The sequence below is a fragment of the Panthera leo genome, chromosome E1 (genome assembly GCF_018350215.1).
Source record: "Panthera leo isolate Ple1 chromosome E1, P.leo_Ple1_pat1.1, whole genome shotgun sequence".
Taxonomy (NCBI): Eukaryota; Metazoa; Chordata; class Mammalia; order Carnivora; family Felidae; genus Panthera; species Panthera leo.
The window spans coordinates 36,310,659-36,326,932 of record NC_056692.1 but is presented as its reverse complement, the minus strand read 5'-3'; positions in this window follow the sequence as shown (position 1 = coordinate 36,326,932).

Sequence of the window (16,274 nt, the reverse complement as noted above, 5' to 3'; positions counted from 1 at the left end):
ATTATGTATTATGTTTTGTAAAGCAAGATGAGCGCCGCTGTCTTCGTTCTCCCACCTGGAACAAGGTATATGATCACGACGACCGAAGGCCTCAGGTCGGCCGTGAAGAGTAACGCGAATTTATCTGTGGTGGCCACAGTTCTTTTTCTGGAAAGGTCAGGGCTCCGCTGCCGCGACACTGCTTGGAGCCGCTTCCTTTATGAAGAGGGCCTAATGGGGTGTGTGCTCTTTTCTCTCGTCTTTTCTAACATCCTTTCTTTCCATCTGTATTTTCTTTTCGTCTGTCTTTAGTCTCTTGGTATCTTTCTTTTCTTTTTTTACATCTGTGTTGTCCTGACTGCCTTTCTTTCCTTCGATTTTAATTATCTTTCTTTTCGTGCGTTCTTTCCCGCATTCTTTCTTTCTGTCTGTATTGCTTCCCTTCGCCCCCTTCCCCATCCCCATGTACCTTTATGTAGCCTTCGGTCCCTTTCTCCCTAGCTGCCCCTTACCCTATTTTTCCTTTGTTTGCTTTTTCCTCCCCTCTTTTTTCTTCCTTTCGTTTTCTCTCTTTTCCTTCCTTCCTCCTTTTCTGTCTTTCCTTCTCCTTTATGTCTTTTTTTTTTTTTCAATTTCTTTCTCTCTTCTCTCAGATTTACTTGTCTCTGCCCTCTGCCCCCAACGCACACACTCGGTTTCTCCTTTTCGGATCCTCCCAATTTTCCATTGTTCTTCTCCAGAGTCTGGAAGGGGCCTCTCCGCAGGCGGCCGGAGCCGGCCCTTGGCAAGGTCGGTCTGCAGGGCGGCCTGGAGTGGGTCACCGGCTTCGGGGGCCCTGCCGGCAGTTGGGGAGGACAGGGGGCCCAGGCCCTTCTCTCGGAACTGAAGTCAGGCTGGGCCTCTCCCGACCTTAGAGGAAAGTCTTTCGGCAAATTGACGGCCCGGTCCAGGAGCTACAAGAATCAGAGACTGGAAGCACGGCTCTTAAGAAGGAGCCCGCCACCACCTCCACTGTCTCTCCCCACCCAGAGAAGCCTGGAGACATCCCCGGGGATTAGGACCCTCTCAGGACAAACTCAAGTGCTTTCGAAGCGGAGACTGTAGGAGAGAGCTACAAAATGAGCCGATCAAGGCCTCGGGCACGGAACACTGGATCTGAGGAGTTGATCAAAAGACGGTCTGCTAAGAGGAGCGGCGCGCCCGCCCTGATGGTGCCTGGAAACCAGAGAAGCGCTTAACCAAGCCCAAGAACCGTGAGTGGGGGTCTGGAGCAGGGGGAGGGAGGGAGAGAGTGAGGAGCGGGGGGCGGGGGGCAAAACTGAGGGTCGCTGAAAAGAGACCAAGAGCCTCCAGTCCTTTGGTCCTGCAACTGTGGGCCAGAAGCACGCTGTTCCCTGCCTGCCTTGTGTGCTGTGTGTCCAGTTAGAGGCCCTGCCGGCCCCCAGAGTCCCCAGCCTCTTCCCACCCTGGGCTTTGCTGGGGAGAACGACCTCCGGCACCCACCCCAGCACCCAACCCAGAAGAGCCCAGTGTGGATCTGGCCCAAACCACTAGGAATTTGGGGCCTAGAGGGCGGCACTGCAGAGCAAGGCTTGGGTGGGCAGAATCATTTCCCCTCTCCGAGCCTCTGTTTTCTCCTCTGCCTGTGTAAGGAGCGGAGGGCTGGACAAATCTCTAGGCCCGCTTCAGCGTTCACTTTGGGCAGAAGCAAGAACAGGAAAAGGGAGCATTCCTGGAGGTCGAAGGCGTTAGTGGGGAGGGAAACCCTGGAGAGAGCCACAAATAGGCCACTGGGCTGGCCACTGATTATTCTGAGAGGATCTAGGGCGGGGCACAGTTATTAGGTCCTTGAGGGAGCCCTGCCCTGAGACCATTTCAGGCTGACTCAGTTGGGACAGACAGCCCCAGGGTATAAACTCCACAGTAGCCCATTAAATAAGACCAAATTGGTGTGGGAGATCACCTCCTCCACCCCTCATCCTGCAATGCCCTGAGGAGCCCTCTAACCTCCTCAATGATGCACCCACTGGGAGTAGGATAACAAGAGTGGCATCCTCAAACGGAGAGGCACAACTAACGTCTTTGGGGTTTGCAGCGGCTTCCCGGGTCCCCAGAGACTGGGCTTCCTTTGTTCCCACCCCTGCGATCCTGGATGGGACTCAGGAATGAGGAACATAAAAAAAAAAAAAAAAAAAAAAACTTACCTGCAAATTCAAGAAAATAATTTCAGTCCCTTATGACCTCCCCACCCCATCTCCACCTTGTTTTTTTTTCTATCGGGTGCATGTGGTTCTAGATGATAATTATCAGGATAAATGGCTGGCTACTCTCAGGGCTGCTGGTGGACAGGCAGTCAAGTGAAAAGTCAGCACCAAGTCCCCTTCAAATCCAAACCCACCTCCTTGGCCTAAAGTGGAGCTGTCGGTTTGAGGCTTTGGGGAGAGTACAGTTTGAGAGATTTAATTTCTTGCCCTGATTTCCCCCACTTCCCTTGCTGACAGGCCTGAGACCCCCTCCAATGGTCCAGAACTTGACCGTCTTGTGGCCCCACCTTCTTTTTCTCTCCCCCACCTCTATAGCAAAAGATTTTCCCTTTGCTTTCCACTAAGTTATTTGTTCCAAGAAACAAAGTTGGGGGAGGAGAAAAGTAGGCATTTCACACACACACACACACACACACCCCATCTGCTTCTCTGAATCTCAGCCCTAGCCTGAGATGACAGTCAGATGGTTCCTGGTTACTACCTAAGTACTCTGACCTGCAGGAAAGTCCATCTTAGACAGGCCGCCAAGGTTCTGGGCCAGCCATTTACCCCAGACACCAGCATGTTATAAATCTGGAGGAATCTGGCCGATTGTCTACACCGACCCTCAAGGTCCAGAGCCAGTACTGGGCCATACACAGGGAACCCCTCCATTGACATGAGATCTGGGATTGGAGCCACGCTCTGAGCTCTGGATCACCAGCTTAAACTAGTACCTCTCCCTCTCCAGCTTCCTTCAGGGGTTTTCTAAGCGCTCTGAGAGGGTGGAGGAGATGCCCTTCATTTTAAATTGGAAAATCTCCCGCCAAAAAAAACAACTTTTTTTTTAATGTGGTCCCCACAGAGTCTATGGCTTGGTCCACATTAGAGGAGACTGGTATCCGCTGTTGGCCCTGGAGGCCAGAAATCTTTCCCCAGAGACATGAAGAACTTTGCTTCCCCTTCAAGTTGCTTATGTGGCTGGGGGAGGGCTTGGGAGCGGATTCTGATCTTGTAGGCTATTGTATAAAAACTAACACCAGGGGCTAAGGATCTAGGAGCTTAAAAGGGCAGAAAAGCTTTCTCCCAAGGAAGCATTAATCAGGGCCATCTCTGATTGGGGGGTGTTGGGGGGGGCTCCCCTTTCTCTCTTCTCCCTTTGAAGGATCGGAAGTCCCAAATTCTGTAGTTACTCGAACTGGTCAGTTGGTGTTCGGCGTGGGGAGGATCCTTAGAGATCATTCAGTTGTCGCCAGCCGTGTGCTCAAGCGGCTGGACGGCAGAGGCCAAGAGAAAGAAGCGGTTTTGCTCACACCAGAACGAACGGACCTCAGAATAACTGGGGGTTCTCTGGTTCCGGTAAGCTCCGAGCTGAGCTGCCATGGTGGGAGCGGGACGGAGAGATGAAACCAGAAGGTAGACAGCTATGGCAGCTGGATGCAATGTGGGAACTTCCAGTGACGCCCTGACTGTCCCTCTCGGCGCCTGCCCCGGGGGAGCCCCCAAAGCCAGGCTGACTGGGACATGATTATGGAGAAGCTCTACAAGTTTGGCTCCATTGTCTACCAGGGCCTACAGGGCCAAAGCTTGGCCACAAAGGCACGCCCTCCCAGGCTGAGGGACTGCTGGTGGGGCTGTTCCAGCCCCACTGAGCAAGACCAAGGTTCTCGGTTTCCTATTCCTAGGGTTGGCCTGGAAATTTTCCCTTAGAACGGGGCTCAGCCTTAAAGGCCCAGATGGAGGCCTGGGGAAGAGCCATGGTAAGCAGACCCTCGCCCCATGTCTTCACCACCACCAATTCCTTAATAACCCAGGGGATCTGGTAAGGTCCAGTTCAGATATCTGGCTACGTGTGTGTGTGTGTGTGTGTGTGTGTGTGTGTGTGTTGGCTGATGCAGACAGGGATCTGGGTGGGGGGGAAGGGTGCCCTCCAGCCTTGGATTGGAATCCCCCATATCAGCCTACCTTCGGGTTCTGCATCATTCATTGTCCCCTGCCCCCCCCCCCCCCCCCCCCCCCGCCCAGCTCTGCATGGTGTTTCTAGCCTCAACAATCACCGGTCCCAGGGGTGCTGGCCAAGGCTGGAACCAGGGCCGGCAAAGATGGACGGTAGACCAGCTCCTCCTCCAGGGGCCTTTTGTGGTCTCAGATGCGGGCTAGGTGGATCCTCCCTCCAGAAAGGAAATTTCATAGGAACAACTCTCCATCAAGAGGAGGGGTGGCCTAAAGACTTTCCCCCTTTAGTCCAAGAGCCTTTCTTCCCTTACTGACGTGGGTGTAAACACCCCGTCGGGCAGATTTTTCAGTAATGTGGCCGAACACACCCGTCCTGCGAGGGTTACCCACCCGCTCTTGGATGGCAAAGCGTCCCGCCCGGATGGGTCGTTTTGACCTCAGAGGGCGCAGCTGCAGAGTGTGGGAGCCTCCTCCCAGACCCTCCTTCCACCCACCCAGAGACCTCTGTGCCGTTAGGTGCGCCCTCCTAATAGGGAGTCCTTACCCTGAGGCAGAGGCTCTCCCTCTAGACGGAAGTTCCCGCCAGACCAAAACCTGCCTAGTGCTTCGTCGGAAGCGGTGCGCGGGAGCAGCGTGGGACCGGCCTGAGGACCGGCGATCCCCGGGGCGCCACTTTGGCCGGCACCTTACTTCCGGCCAGACCCCTGCATCCCTGCCCCGCTGCTTCTGGGGGGGGGGGGGGTTGGTGGGGGGCCGCTTCAGAATTCTTGTTAGGATCCTAACCCAGTGTGTCCTGTGCTGGGGACTGTAAGTGCCCTGTATGTCACTTTCATTTAATCCCCCCCAACAATAGAACTGGGTAGAGGGCAATTGTTACTACCGGAGCTTTGCTTGTTTCTTTGTTTGTTTGTTTTGGTTTGTTTGTTTGTTCATTTCTGTTTTATTGTAGATAAGAAAACTAAGGTTTAAGAGATTATTGTGTCCCATTTCTAGAGGCTAATGGATGAGGAAGGCTGGACTCCAACGCGTGTCTTCATGGCACCAAATCCAGGCTCCGACCCTTTCACTCTCTCTTCCCTATTTAAACGCCACGTTGTTTCCAAGTTTTGAAATGGAAATAAATCTCATTAAAAAGTACAAACGGATCCTGAAAATAGAAGCTATTTGAGGAAGTTATGGAAGGGCAGAGGGAAAAATAAAGGGTTCGGGAAGAACTCTTTCACCCACGGTAAAGGTTGACTAGGGACACCGACCCCCCCCCCGGACTTTTAAAACTACAAAGGTGGGGACAAAATTCAACTCCCCTATTTCTACCCCGCTCTCACCATTCTGTCTCACTTCAGAGCTGAGTTTTTAAGAGCAACAACAGAGCTGTGCTGGGAAATTTTCACCTATACCCCAATGTCTGAACCCAAACTCCTTAGCGCCTGGGCTAAGGACACCTGGGCCTCCCACACCCGCGGCACTGGGGAGAAGAACGTTCTGTCGTTGCTCTGCCGCTGAATCATTTTCCAATTCTCTCCTGTCCCCGGAGGAAAGTAGGTGTCTGGTAAGCCCGAAGATTGTAAACCTGATTCCATGGGCTCACGCCTTGAAATTGGGGGTGAAAGTTGGTGCATGTATGTGTTTCTCTGGGATAGGGATCCACACTTTACTGACTGGTTTTCTAGTGGCAAATTTCACATATCAGAAAAGTAAATAGTAAAAAAAAAAAAAAAAGTAAAAAGTAAAATTCACATATGCAGAAGGGGATAATAATGCTTTCCTTATACTTTTCATTTAGCGTCCACAACGATCAACTCATGGCCAGCCTTATTTCAGGGTGTTGTTTTTTTTTCCGAAGTATTTTAAAGCAAATCCTACACGTCGTTTTACCCAAAATCACTTCTGTTTGGATGTTTAACAGATCAGGATTTCTTCTTTTTTTTTTTTTTTTCCTTTTAACAAAACCTCCACGTGATTATCATACATAACAAAATTACCAATAATCCCTTAATACTATCCATGTTTCAATTTCTTCAACTGTCTCACGGTTCTTTTTACAATTAGTTTTTCAAACAAAATCCTGACCTAAACAAACTCCACGCCTTACATTTGGCTGATACATCTCTCAACTTGCTTATAACTGATAACAGCTTCCTCTCCTTTTTCTCGTGCCGTTTATTCATTTAAGACCTGGGTCAACCCCATTCTCAAAGGTATTGGTCATCGACTGCTCTAGGGGTGCCCGGGGGGGCTCCGTGGGTTAAGCATCTGATTCTTGATTGCCGCCCAGGTCGTGATGTCAGGGTCGTGGGATCGAGCCTTGAGTCGGGCTCCTCTGTGCTGAGCCTGGAGCCTGCTGAAGATTCTCTCTTTCTCCCTCTGCCCCTCTCCCTGCTTATGCTCTCTCTGGGTCTCTCAAAAAAAAAAAAAAAAAAAAAAGATTCCTGCTCTATGTTGGACCAAACAGAGGTCCAACATATATTCTTATAGGCTTCTTATTCTTATAGGCTCCTGCCCCACTGTCCACGGCAGCTGGCTGGGGACAGGAGAGCTACATAGTTCCCTCTGCTCCCTCCCAAAGAGAGAGGAACCTTCCAGGCAGACTCCCCTCCCCCTCGCCCCCCCCCCCCACCTCCTGACTCGATTTGGTTCCCCTGTTGCTCTTGGAATGGAAGACCCCCCCCCTTCCCTCTCCCACCCAGCCGAGAATAGGATCCTCTGATGAGTCTTTGGGTTATCCAGCCTTCAGAGAGCATCAAAGACTGAGTATATAGTCCCAGGCCTAGAGACGAAATTGCTGCCATTGGCGCGGGAATGTCCAATTCCTTCCACGGGGAGTCCCCAGAGACCTCCACGCTTCCCAAGGGAACCAGATCCCGGTCTGTTTCTGAGGTGGGGTAGCCAGACTAGCTTTGCCACACCCTTCCTCCTTCCTGCCCCTAGGGCATCCCTGACGGGGGCAGCTGGAACTTCTGTCCCTGCTCTGTCACCTGTTGCCAGCTGCGTGCCCTTGGACTAGCCATCTCCTCTCTCTGACCCTCAGTGCCCGCATCTGCAAAATGGAAGCGATCTTCTCTGCCCCACCTTCCGTCCAAGGCTGCTGGGAGACCAAGAGGAAGGAAGTGAAGACTGAAAAGAAGACTATAGATATGTAAATAACGGGTCGTTTCTCTCCTTGTCCGCGGTGTCTGGGAAGGTGATGATTTCTACTGGGAGAAGAGGAACCAGCCCACAACCTTGTTCTGGCCTCCTGCCCATGGGGAGGCACTGCCCCCACACCCACACAACACCACCTCCCCAACTGGGAAGAGAGACCTGAGCTTGGTGTTGTCCAGTCAGAGAAGCTGTGACCTCTAGGCCTGGAGAAGAGTATCAGAACGCCTGCTCCACGTACCCCGGGACTGCCGAGGAGGCCGGAGCCAGGATCTTGTCTCGTCCCTGGGCTCCCTCCCTGCAGCCCACGCCCCTTCCCTCTTTCCAAGGCTCTCACCTCTGCTGCATCAACCAACCCAACACCTCGACTTGTTTCCAGGAAGAACTCCAGAAAACACTGGTTGGGACCCTGGCTACAGAAGCTGAAGGGGGTGGGGGGAGGAGGGCAACCCGGCTGCTCTGCTCTACCCTTCCAGGACGACGTCCCTCCCACCACCGCTGGGACCTGGTGAAAGGGAGTCCCCGAGAGTCCAGTGCAGAACGCAGGGCAGGGCAGACATCATGGGACAACACTCACATTTTTCATTTCCAAACTACACCTAGCTCATAAAAAGCCAGAGAATGTAATAAATTGTCCCCTGGAGGACATGGTTTTAATTAATTATTGGGTTATTCAAGGTGACTCATGTGTGAGACCCAATTTGCCCTCGTAAACTGAATCTCACATAATCCATCCTGAGTAACCGGCTGCTTGTGATCCGCAGACACAACTTGTATTTATCCTTTGAAAGTCTTGAGGGGAAATAGAAGTGTGACTTTAGCTTAGAGAGAGCTTACTCATTCCAGCAGCAGTGACGCCAAAAGAGAGAGAGAGAATGCCTGAGCGAGGGAGAACGAGTTTACGTAGCTGGCTAAGGGGATTAAGACATTGAGTCTTGTTTTCTCGACTACTTATCTGATAGGATTTCTTTCTTAGAAAATCTGGTGGTGGGGCACCTGGGTGGCTCAGTCCGCTAAGCGTCTGACTTCAGCTCAGGTCACGATCTCGTGGTGCGTGGGTTCGAGCCCCGCTTCGGGCTCTGTACTGATGGCTCAGAGGTCATTTCGGGTTCTGTGTGTCTCCCACTCTCTTTGCCCGTCCCTTGCCGGCAGTCTGTCTCTCTCAAAAATAAATAAACATTTTTAAAATAAAAAAAAAGAAAATCTGGTGAGATATATATATGTATATATATCGCGGATATATTTATATTCCTTATTCACTTGTTTTGCAATATCTGCAAGGGACACGCGTAGCCATCTCATTGCAGAAGAGAAATTTGTGCTGAATTTTGCCTCTGCTGACCTGGTGGCAGCAGTTCGTCCGACCTCTGGGTCTTTATCATCCAAGATTCATGTCGGCCATACATCACAAAGGTCTCGGCTGTTGAGAGTGGAGTCTCTGCCTGGGATTTAAACTCCTTTCCAACTAACTTAAACGCTCTTTACTCCTCTGGCTCCTCCCCCCCATCTACAAAACAAGCTCCTTCCTAGGAGGGCAGGATCCCCATAGAGCCATTAGCATTGCAGGGATGGTTCCTGGAATCAGGGAATCTACATTTTTAAAACTTTTTTGGACTTGTTGGGGTTGGAAAGCTGAAGCTATTTCTTTAAAGAGAATCTGGGGGTGCCTGGGGTGGCTCAGTCGGTGGAGCACTCGACTTCGGCTCGGGTCAGGATCTCAAAGGTTCGTGAGTTTGAGACCCACATCGGGCTCTCCACTGTCAGCGCGGAGCCCGCTCCGGATCCTCTGTCTCCCTCTCTCTCTGCCCCTCCCCCACTGGCACACACACTCTGTCTCTCTCTCTCTCTCTCTCAAAAACAAATAAAAATTGGGGCTCCTGGGTGGCTCAGTCGGTTAAGCATCCGACTTCAGCTCAGGTCATGATCTCGCGGCTTGTGGGTTTGAGCCCCGCACATCGGGCTCTGTGCTGCCATCTCGGAGCCTGGAACCTGCTTCAGATTCTGTGTCTCCCTCTCTCTCTGTCCCTCCCCCGCTCGTGCTCTGTCTCTGTCTCAAAAAATAAATATTAAAAACATTTTTTAAAATAAATAAATACACATTTTAAAAAAGAGGATAAAAAAGTAAAGAGAATCTGGAAATACAGTGGCGGGGGTGGGGAGGCTGGGGGGGGGGGGAAGAGGCAGTCCAGGGACTCTTGGCCGTCACCCCTGTGGGACAGGCTCCTTCTGCCTGACCAAGGCAGTGCAGAGCGGGGAGAAAATGTAAGAGAGGGGCAGGGATTCAAGCCAGCCCCCCAGAGTTCAACAATAGAAGGGGTGGGAGACACAGGCATTGTGTCTTGGGTTCCTGCCCCAGAGAAGCATCTGGGTCTTTGGGGGGGGGGGGGAAGGAAGGAGAGACTTGAGGACACTTTCTCTCAGTCTTTGGCCCCCAAGTTGAGTGTGGAAGGCCCTGCCAGGGGCCCTGGACTGAGCCAGTTCTGAGCTGAGAAAGCAACCCCCCCCCCAGCTTTTTTCTTCCCGGTTCTTTTTTCCCTTTTGCTTCCTTCAATTTCCTTCCTTGAGTTGGATGCCAGAACTTACGTATTTTTCAGTAAAAGGGAGACCGGATTCCAAAAACCCCTCAGCTCCCTCTGGCCCCCAGAAGTCTGTCCTAGCGGGTCCCTACACATCCCCCGCGTCCTTCCAAGTGGCAGGCAAAGTCCGCATCTCAGCTGGAGTCTTGGCCTGGACATTTTTTTTCCCCCGTTCATGACCAAGCCAACGAGGCTACACACTGGAACAAAAGAAAATCCTCTTCTGTCTCTGGCTCACTCGAGTTTTTCGTTTCAGGAGAAAAGAAATTTTGGGGTCATTTCAAAGTGTGTGGGGATTTAATAAACGCAGGTGGTAGTGGGTTACCTTTCCCATGAAGACGAGCCCTACCCGCAAGCACCCCCCCCCCCCGCGAAAAGACAGACTGACAGAACCACAGACAGCAGCTGCGTCCTCACACACAGACGCCCTGACCCGGCATTTGAAGGAGCCAATTAACCAGGAACCATTTAATTCCTTCACCAGACCCGAGGGACTGAATCCAGAGGAACCCCACCCCCAGAGAAACGGATTCAGTCTATGACAGACAGAGAGAGGAAAAGATAGAAGCATATATGGGGGGCGGGGTGGGATGAACACTGAAGTTTAAAAAATCAGGGAATTTCAGTGCACACGGAGCAAAGGAACGTCCTAGCAAGCTGGACGAGAGGGCAGCAGGGGCTGGGATCGTCCAGCACCCACGCTGACACAGGTACACATCACCCAGTTCAGCACCCGCTAGGCTGGCTTTCTAGGATGCCAAAATAACCAGCCAGTGCAGCCAATTCTGGGAGAAAGGAGCCAGGGAGTCACTGTTTGGCGTTTCTTTGACCAAACAATAATTGATTGGCTGGAATCTTCCCTTTACCTGAGTTGTTAACTCCTGCAGGGGAGTTGGTCAGCCCCCCCCCCCACCCGTCGCCCTTATCCAGGAGGAGACCCGCACCCACCCACCCCCACGGGGGGAAATCTCTCACCTTTACTGATTGAACATCCGAGAGAAAGTTCGTTGCCCATAAACCAAACAATCCAGAGTGATCCTGAAGTTTTATCAACTCTGATCGTGTGTTCAGAAGCAAGACCAGAGGCCCACCCACAATTTTAGAGTCCCCCAAAGCCGATGCGGTTTTGTTTTTATTTTTCGTATTAGTCTCATGATTGATCCTCTCCTTCTGTTTACTGTGACACATCCCCAACCACATTTACCCAAAGAAAGCCGGAGCATTTGGGCAAATACTCAGATTCCAAGCTTCCCCCCCCCAGCCCCCCTCCACCGCCACTGCTCCCAGTTTTAGCCACACCAGTCCAGTGGGGGAAGTGGGGGGGGGGAGTGGAGGGGAAGGTGACAGAGGAAGAAGATTCCAAGGGCCCTGTTCAGCTGAGCCAATCTTCCTTCATTTAGCAGTTTCTTTGGAGGGAACTGACCTCGGAGAGCAGAATCCCCAGTAAGGGAGAGAAAGGAGGAAAGAGAGGAAATTGCTGGTTTGAGGGTAAATCCAGTCCATTTACAATTCCTGTAATGCTTGGGTCACTTCAGCCTCTGCTTTTTGAGAGGACACCAGGAGCCAGGGAGGTCGGCCTGCTGGCTCTCAAGTCAAAGTCCTCCTCCCCAGGGCTCCTTGTCGGGGCTCCTGGGGGTGGGATCTCTTTGTCCTCCAGTCCCTCTTCTCCCCCTCCTAGCCCTTATGTTCCTCACCCCCAACTTGGCCCACCCTTACCTGTCTGTTCCCCTTCACCCAATGCGTCTTCCAGACTTGCCAACGATCCCGCTGACCAAGAAACCCATCCCCAAGATCTCCTAACCCAATTCCAGCACATCTCTTTCAACTTCTGTGCCTCGGTTTCCCTCTATTTTTAGCGAGGGAGACCCGGAAGATACCCGAGGCGTCGTCGGTCTGGTCAGGAAAGATGTGGGCCGAGTGGTGGGGAGGGGGTTTGACCCCAGGCCCGCGCACGGGGGGTCGGAGTTGGTCGCTGGTCGCTCCAGGGACATGGAGAAGACGAAAGCGCCCAGAGTCGCCCCCAACGGAAAAGGGTGGGAGCAGCGTACTCACAGGCGCCCCTCGCTCGCCCCACGTTTATCCGGGGGGTAGGGGTGCCCAGCTCCGCACAGGCAGCTTGAGAACCTCGGGCCCGCCGGCTTCCTCACCAAATCCTTGGAAAACCCGCACCGCCCCCACCCCTTTCGAATAAGGCGCGGGAACCGGCCCAACCCGGTGAGATTGCCCGAGGCGGGCCGCAGCGGGGGCCCGTCGGGGAGGGCTGGGCTCACCTCTCTCCTGGGGGGTCGGGGGAGGGCGCAGAGGGGCGCGGAGCGGGGGCATCTCCCTAAAGGAATCATTTCTTTCCGTCAGGGGTAGAGGCACGCTCTCCCTGACCCGGCTCCTTTCGCAGACGTCCTGGGCCCCCGACCCCCCGCGGCCCAGCGGCCCAAGTGGCCGCCGCCGCAGCATCCCCGCGGCCCGGGAGGGGGGACGGAAGGTGGGGAGATCTACAGAGCCACGCCGCCCCGGGGAAGTCGGGAGCCCCCCAACAGACACACACAGTGCCTGGGTTTCCACTTAAAAACCAACGGTTAGACTTTGGCTTCATTCTTGGTCTGAATGGCGCAAATGGTGTTTCCTTTCCCTTCTTCATTCGGAGGGTCTCCGCTGTGTAGACCTGGCCTGGGAGCGACCCTCCACCCCCCCACCCCCCCCACCCCCCCACCCCCCCCACCGAATGTGTCTTTTCTCCCGGTCTGCGGTTAAGTCGCTGCTCTCGCATCGTTCTCGTTGCATTAAACTCTGCAAACTTGCTTCAGAAACAAATGACTTTGTTTTTATATTTTTGTAAGGAATTAAGTCAATGACCTGATTTTTGTCAGTTCTGCTTATCTGAGAAAAGTCCACCCTTTCTTTAGTGATTGCCAAGATTGAGTACACGAGACCTCACAAACAGAAATGTAATTCGTTTTTAGTTTCTCTATTTTCAAAATTTTTTTCGTAAGGAGCTTCTATTACCTGTGTAACTAAAAAGGAACACTATCGAAATAATAATTTCCAGATTTTTGTCTTTTTTTTTTAAATGGATAATGTTGGCTAAAGGAAAAATTCAGAAGTGACCAAAGGACATTCGTTGAAAAGAAAAGTAGTTCTTTGTCCCGCTTCTTACCTCGGGTCCTTCCCAGAAGCAACCACTGTGCGGAGTTTTCTGTACCCTTACAAATATAGCCCTTAACACAAAGGGCAGCAGCTGGTAAATACGCAAGGCTTTGTATTTTTGTCTTTTATTTTTTAATCATGTTGATAATGGTTCGGTATGTTTACTAACGCCTCCTTTTTAATGGCTCCATTTTATTGTATGGATGTGCCATCACTAGTTTAAGCAGGTAACTATTGAGAGAGATTTAAATTGTTTCCAATGTTCCCTTCCCCTTTTTTTTCTGCCACTATAGGAAATATACACGACCCCGTGTATATACGCAAGTGTATCTGTAGGATATATTCTTGGAGACGGGTGGGATCAAAAGCCTTGTGCATTTTTAATGTGCTCTGAGTTTGAACTTATTTTCACAGTGTTAAAAGCAATTTGCATGTCCTTTTTCAGAGAACTATCTTTTCCTGTCTCCCCCCTCCCCATTTTCTATTGCTCTTTGTTGATCTAGAGTCTTACTAATTTGTTTTTATGATACTTTATTACAATGTAAGATTCTGGTTTTGTTCTGTTGGTAGGGTTATAAATGTGACAGAGGATTTAAAGTTTTTCCATCTATAAGGTATCAGAGCGTTCCCGACATTTTTTTCCTGGAGATTCAGGACAGAATGGTGGGAATGGGGTGTTGATTTTGGACTGTTGCCCGCTTGGATTTCCTCTTGCAGAATTCCACCCGTATTGGAAAATGGAGGGAGATTTTTTTTTTTTTTCCTTAATCATTATCTCCTCTTCTTTGACTCTCCTTCAGATTAGAAGACACAGAAAAGTCCCAAGTTGGACAGTGATGGAAGGTTCAGCACTGCAGAACTGGGACCTCAGGCCCAGTGTCGCCGCAGCAGCCTCGCTCCCTCTAAGCCCAGGGCAACCCCCCACCCAGGTCTCCAGACTCTCACCCAACACTAGAATGTGGGGTTGGGGTCTAAGATATGGCTCCTCCAGGCACCGGGCAGATGGGCTTCTGGAAGTTCCACCCTTCCATGAGGGGTGATGGTCTGCCTTCTCAGCCTTCAGTTTTCTGGGGAACTGAGAAAAAGCAGCCAGGGCACTTAGCCGCTCCCTCCCATGACCCAGTGGTCGCCACAAGCTTGTTATGACCCCGGAGAACACATGGGACAGCAAAGACTGGCTGGGGACAGGAGGGTCGGTGGGGCTGGAGTTGGGAGGGGTGAGGGAGGCGAGCAAGGAGGAGTCAGAGGGATTGGAGGGGCTGTAGAGACAGCTCTTTCAGCTACGGGGTCCCTGCAGTGAGCTGACCAGCCCCCCCTCCAATCGTGCCGCACACAACTCGGATGTCCCAGGCTCGGTCGCAGTCATCGGGGAACCTTGGAGCGGTAGCCAGCTGGGGAAGGGGGGAGGCGGCGGGGGGGGGGGGTGTCACTGCTCAGCCTCGCACTCCCACCACTTCCAGGAATTCTTTGGAAGACAGAATGGTTTGCGTCCCTTTATGGTACCTAAGATAGCAGTCAAGAAACTGGGCAAAAAACCTAGCAGATCTTTAGAGGAAAGGTCAACAGAGAATTCGGATCCTGCAGAGTTGCGTGGATAGGAGCCAGGCGGGCGCCGCGAAGAGAGGATATTGCAAACATTTTCTGAGCACCTACAGCATGCCAGGAACTTGCTAACAACTTCGGGGGTGCAATCCGGATGTCTCAGGGCCGTGTTTAAGGTTTGACAATGAGATCTACGTGCCCCCAAGGTTTTGTTATTAAGTTTGATCCCCTCAGAATTGTTGGAAGTGACATCTAGAGTGGGCGTGTTAAACGTTGAAGGTTTTTAAGAACGTTATTATGGGATAATAACTTATTATCTATTTCTTTTTCTTTCTTTTTTTTTTTTTTTTCGTCAGAAGATCTCTCTGTCTCTCCGGAGAAGTCTAAGGGCTTTTATTACCTAATTTCTGACGAAACGACATTTCACTCTTTGGTCCTACGACTGCATTATTTTAAGTTAGGAACTGTTGGGGCACCTGGGTGGCTCAGTCAGTTAAATGTCCGGCTTCGGCTCAGGTTGTGATCTCACGGTTGGAGAGTTTGAGCCCCGCGTCGGGCTCTGTGCTGACAGCTCGGAGCCTGGAGCCTGCTTCCGATTCTGTGTCTCCTTCTCTCTCTGCTCCTCCCCCACTTGTGTGCTCTCTCTCTCTCTCTCTCTCTCTCTCTCTCTCTCAAAAACAAATGTTAAAAAAACTCAAGTTAGAAAATGTTCCAATGCATCCAAGTGATTGCTGGAATTGGTATCAACCTCGCAATTGGACTTAAGACCTCAGTTCCTGTGGAGAAAGGGAGGTGGCCCCTCCACGGAGGAAGAGCTCCCATCCCCACCCCTCTGCCCTCTCCCGTGGATGCCACTTCCCCACCCCACCCCCACCTGGCCTCTGTGACCAGAGCCTGTCTTCCAAGGGTCTTTTCCAGGAGCCTTCTCTTTCTTGGGAGAAGGGATGGGGAGAAGAGAGCTAAGAAAGGATTTGAAGGCAGAAGCCATGTCGCTAGTGGCAGTGGCTGCTACATGAACGACCAGCTTTCTAAGCCTGGCTCCCTCCACCCTGGACAGATGGTCTGCGGCCCTGGGGCCGGGACCCACACTTTGTCCGTGCTCCCCCTCACCGAGGGAAAACTACCATCCCGCTCCTTCCCAGCAACCGGTGGTTGGGGTGTAGACCCTGTCTCTGATCCGTCTGAGATCTCTTTTTTTGCGCGTGTGCCTGAAGTTTTTTTAAAAGGCAAAGGGAACCGAGAAACAGAACATTATTCGGCAGGGCGGTCCCAGAGGACAAATCCAACCCTTCGCCCCGGCCCCTCACATTCAGGGTTGAGCTGAAACTAAGTTTCAGTTTCTGAAATCGTTGTTGACATTCTCCGACAACAACCCCCCCTTTCTCTCTCTTGATTTTTACGGTTTCCTGGAAGTCTTCTAAGACAGGGGCCAAAGAGGCAAGAGGAGCTGTGGCGGAGTAGAGGGCGAGGGAACACTATTTTACACCCACCGAGGGGCACAGAAAGTCGGCCCTTGGGCCAAAAGCCTGAGGATAGGGAGGAAGGGGATTGCGTGGGGGGGGGGGGGGGAGAGGCCCGATGTGTGGTGTGTAGGATTCCTGGAGGACCTACTGGCACACACCCAGGCGACCCCTGGGCCCGAGGTCGGAGAAAGGACAGGCAGAGAAGTCTAGAAAGGCAAAGAAGTTAACGATGTTTG